Source organism: Schistocerca americana, unplaced genomic scaffold (genome assembly GCF_021461395.2).
Source record: "Schistocerca americana isolate TAMUIC-IGC-003095 unplaced genomic scaffold, iqSchAmer2.1 HiC_scaffold_807, whole genome shotgun sequence".
NCBI lineage: Eukaryota > Metazoa > Arthropoda > Insecta > Orthoptera > Acrididae > Schistocerca > Schistocerca americana.
Window position 1 is genome coordinate 30,001 of NW_025726574.1, and position 5,000 is coordinate 35,000.

The 5,000-nt window shown below is 52.8% G+C and overlaps 1 non-coding gene across 1 annotated transcript in view; it reads right to left on the bottom strand.

Annotated features, from left to right (window-relative positions):
• The window catches only part of LOC124591120, a 1,910-nt gene extending 1,282 nt beyond the window's left edge, over positions 1–628 (bottom strand). Inside the window, exon 1 of the ribosomal RNA XR_006976966.1 lies at positions 1–628. This exon is cut by the window's left edge and continues 1,282 nt beyond it. This is a non-coding gene — a ribosomal RNA (small subunit ribosomal RNA).
• Positions 629–5,000: the final 4,372 nt, after the last annotated feature.

Sequence of the window (5,000 nt, forward strand, 5' to 3'; positions counted from 1 at the left end):
CAACTTTAATATACGCTATTGGAGCTGGAATTACCGCGGCTGCTGGCACCAGACTTGCCCTCCAATAGATACTCGTTAAAGGATTTAAAGTGTACTCATTCCGATTACGGGGCCTCGGATGAGTCCCGTATCGTTATTTTTCGTCACTACCTCCCCGTGCCGGGAGTGGGTAATTTGCGCGCCTGCTGCCTTCCTTGGATGTGGTAGCCGTTTCTCAGGCTCCCTCTCCGGAATCGAACCCTGATTCCCCGTTACCCGTTACAACCATGGTAGGCGCAGAACCTACCATCGACAGTTGATAAGGCAGACATTTGAAAGATGCGTCGCCGGTACGAGGACCGTGCGATCAGCCCAAAGTTATTCAGAGTCACCAAGGCAAACGGACCGGACGAGCCGACCGATTGGTTTTGATCTAATAAAAGCGTCCCTTCCATCTCTGGTCGGGACTCTGTTTGCATGTATTAGCTCTAGAATTACCACAGTTATCCAAGTAACGTGGGTACGATCTAAGGAACCATAACTGATTTAATGAGCCATTCGCGGTTTCACCTTAATGCGGCTTGTACTGAGACATGCATGGCTTAATCTTTGAGACAAGCATATGACTACTGGCAGGATCAACCAGGGAGCTGCGTCAACTAGAGCTGAGCAGCCGGCCGCCCGGGAGTGTGTCCCGGGGGCCCGCGCGAACACGCAAGCGTCCGCTCAATTATTCTGCAAACAGGAGGAGGCTGAGCTCCCCTGCACAATACACCTCGAAACCCTCTCAGGTCCCGGCGGCGCGCAGCGCCGTCCTAAGTACTTGGTCGGGTTCGAGAGAGGCGCAATCGCCCGGAGTTTGGCGAGTAGACGCTTTAGGTGCGACCACCCGTGCTCCCAACTGAGCTTGCCGCTGCCGACAGAGGCCCGGGAGCGTGCTGTCGTGGCATTGCCGGCGGGAGACAACACACGCCACCTACGGTGGCCGGCAGCTCCAACGCCAGCGCCACAGAAGGACAAAAGCCCCACTTGGGTGCCGAAGCGAACTCTCCCAGCACAGCGCACGCGCCAACACGTCCGCACAGCTGCGATACAATCCACCTGCGAGAACCGCAGAGGCGACCGAGCAGCAGACGGCGTCGCGGCGCCGAGCGCCGGGCGGCGGCGCATCCTCAGCGCACACAGTCCTCAATCGGACCAGCACACTGCAGATGTCCACCGCGCTTCGCACCGGGCCCGCGAGGACCTACTTTGGCCGCACGGCGCCGCGTGCAGGGTGCGCCGGCGCGCAGCTGCGCCGCCTGCCGCCTCCGTCGGCCGGCGCGCCTGCCACTGGCCGCCCCCACCAGCCGGCTGTAGCGCGTGCGCCCACGCACCGCGCGGCCAGCACGCCGGAAGGCCCCCCCTCACCGGCCGGGGACGGTCCCACCCAGCCACCGCCGCGTATCGCTTCACACCCACATGCCATTCACGTTCGTGGGCATGGTGGGTATCGCTGAAACAACCGGTTGGTAGCTCAACCGATCGTCGCCATCACTGATTCACCTCTAGCGAGAACAACCGCACCACAACGGTTTACCAGTTCTTCATTTGCGTAACGTCACCAGCAAACGTAGACGTCCATCGCCATTTGCAAATTCAACGATTGTTGCATGCCTGTGTCAGGTGTCACGACACACTATGTCTGCCCACATACACGCAACAACATGTGCACGCTTCGCGAACACGTGGAAGGTGGCCCCCGTACGTATGCGATGTCCATTGCGCGAACGACTGTCAACCGGCCTCTGTCGCATGTCGCAGATGTGGAACGCAGTGCACCATGCTATCACGGTGTGTGAGAAGAGACGACTACGTCTGACAACACGCGCCACTACATCAACAGACGGCTCATGCTGATCGCCATCCACGGCATACCATACTGCAATCCAGCTCTTATAGGGAGACGACACGTAGCTGAGTGCACAATATTTGGACCGTATGGTTCGCCGTTGTTGGCGCAGTCGTGGTACGGTCACACATGTACCACGATGTATCATTCAGTACATGAGGACCAATGTGCGGTACAGTGTGTGATTTGGACGTACAACATCAGCGGACAGTTGCCACAAGCCGTACCACAACGTAGGCTGTGCTTCGCCATGCGAATGCCAATGAACAACTGCGAAGGGCATTGAGCATGTACGTCCTGCCGCCATCCGCATTACAGTGTATAGCTGCAAGGTGTTTAACATGAAGCGATACTCTGGGGACCGGGCAGTGCGAGTAGCAAACTATATTGCGGGGGTTGCAGTTAGGCAACACTACACTAATTTAACGCGTCGTATGACAATTACAGAGCAGGTTAAGGCCCAACGTGTGTTGGGTTAAGGCCCAACGTGTGTTGGGTTAAGGCCCAACGTGTGTTGGGTTAAGGCCCAACGTGTGTTGGGTTAAGGCCCAACGTGTGTTGGGTTAAGGCCCAACGTGTGTTGGGTTAAGGCCCAACGTGTGTTGGGTTAAGGCCCAACGTGTGTTGGGTTAAGGCCCAACGTGTGTTGGGTTAAGGCCCAACGTGTGTTGGGTTAAGGCCCAACGTGTGTTGGGTTAAGGCCCAACGTGTGTTGGGTTAAGGCCCAACGTGTGTTGGGTTAAGGCCCAACGTGTGTTGGGTTAAGGCCCAACGTGTGTTGGGTTAAGGCCCAACGTGTGTTGGGTTAAGGCCCAACGTGTGTTGGGTTAAGGCCCAACGTGTGTTGGGTTAAGGCCCAACGTGTGTTGGGTTAAGGCCCAACGTGTGTTGGGTTAAGGCGCAACATAGGTTAGGTTAAGGCGCAACATAGGTTAGGTTAAGGCGCAACATAGGTTAGGTTAAGGCGCAACATAGGTTAGGTTAAGGCGCAACATAGGTTAGGTTAAGGCGCAACATAGGTTAGGTTACGGCGCAACATAGGTTAGGTTAAGGCGCAACATAGGTTAGGTTAAGGCGCAACATAGGTTAGGTTACGGCGCAACATAGGTTAGGTTAAGGCGCAACATAGGTTAGGTTAAGGCGCAACATAGGTTAGGTTAAGGCGCAACATAGGTTAGGTTAAGGCGCAACATAGGTTAGGTTAAGGCGCAACATAGGTTAGGTTAAGGCGCAACATAGGTTAGGTTAAGGCGCAACATAGGTTAGGTTAAGGCGCAACATAGGTTAGGTTAAGGCGCAACATAGGTTAGGTTACGGCGCAACATAGGTTAGGTTAAGGCGCAACATAGGTTAGGTTAAGGCGCAACATAGGTTAGGTTAGGGCGCAACATAGGTTAGGTTATGGCGCAACATAGGTTAGGTTACGGCGCAACATAGGTTAGGTTACGGCGCAACATAGGTTAGGTTAAGGCGCAACATAGGTTAGGTTAAGGCGCAACATAGGTTAGGTTAAGGCGCAACATAGGTTAGGTTAAGGCGCAACATAGGTTAGGTTAAGGCGCAACATAGGTTAGGTTAAGGCGCAACATAGGTTAGGTTAAGGCGCAACATAGGTTAGGTTAAGGCGCAACATGGGTTAGGTTAAGGCGCAACATGGGTTAGGTTAAGGCGCAACATGGGTTAGGTTAAGGCGCAACATGGGTTAGGTTAAGGCGCAACATGGGTTAGGTTAAGGCGCAACATGGGTTAGGTTAAGGCGCAACATGGGTTAGGTTAAGGCGCAACATGGGTTAGGTTAAGGCGCAACATGGGTTAGGTTAAGGCGCAACATGGGTTAGGTTAAGGCGCAACATGGGTTAGGTTAAGGCGCAACATGGGTTAGGTTAAGGTACAATATGGGTTAGGTTAAGGTACAATATGGGTTAGGTTAAGGTACAATATGGGTTAGGTTAAGGTACAATATGGGTTAGGTTAAGGTACAATATGGGTTAGGTTAAGGTACAATATGGGTTAGGTTAAGGTACAATATGGGTTAGGTTAAGGTACAATATGGGTTAGGTTAAGGTACAATATGGGTTAGGTTAAGGTACAATATGGGTTAGGTTAAGGTACAATATGGGTTAGGTTAAGGTACAATACGGGTTAGGTTAAGGTACAATACGGGTTAGGTTAAGGTACAATACGGGTTAGGTTAAGGTACAATACGGGTTAGGTTAAGGTACAATACGGGTTAGGTTAAGGCACTTGGGGGGGGGGGGGCCCGGTTTGTTGATTGTGATTATCGTAAGTAAATGACTGCGGCATCATCTGATTTGCCACGTCAGGGTGCACCTTTGGCTCATAACAGGCGGCGCTCTGATTCCATGCTTGTGGCAGACCTGTGTCTTTCATTCCTGCCATTGTTTGTGTGGTGTGACAGGAGGCAGTATTGTGATGTTGGGTGCACCCCTGTCTGGGACATGTGTGGGTGTTGGTGGCTTAGCTGAGCAATGGTGGTTGTCGGAAGGGTGGGATATTCTGTTTTCCGAGTGGACCTCCCGGTCTGGTTATGATAGTGTGGATTGTCTAATGTGGCAGAGAGGATGCACTGGGTGTTGTTCCATGCTGGTGCTTACATATTGTCTGTGTGCCTGTTACAGGCAGAGAGTAGTGCGTGATAAGAGTGTCTGGCTGACGTGTGATTGTGAGCAGAGTCTTTCAGCATGTATACGGACAGGTCTATACATTATCTGTATTCTGATGGCTCTATCTATTACTAATCAGCGCCGTGTATACGTTTAATCCGGTTCCAGTCGAAACTATTGTATCTCTGTACATTAGTGACACGGCGAGCCCGCTATGTAGTTACTCGTCTCGGCAGCTTCCACCGGTGTATGGCAAATGATTATAAGGAATCAGTCTAGTCGTCAATACCGATAGTCTGACGTCACATGTCTGGGGTGGGGGACGCTGCGCCCTTCCGGTGGGTCATGGCCTAGGAAGACTCTTCCCACGCAGGGGGGCTTGGACTGTCATTGACTCTTCCGAGTAATATACTTGCCGTACGTTTTTGCGACTGCGAGTGCAACGCTCACCGGTACCGACATGGATGGAGCGCCTCCTAGCTGCCGCTGAGCATCTGCATTCGTAC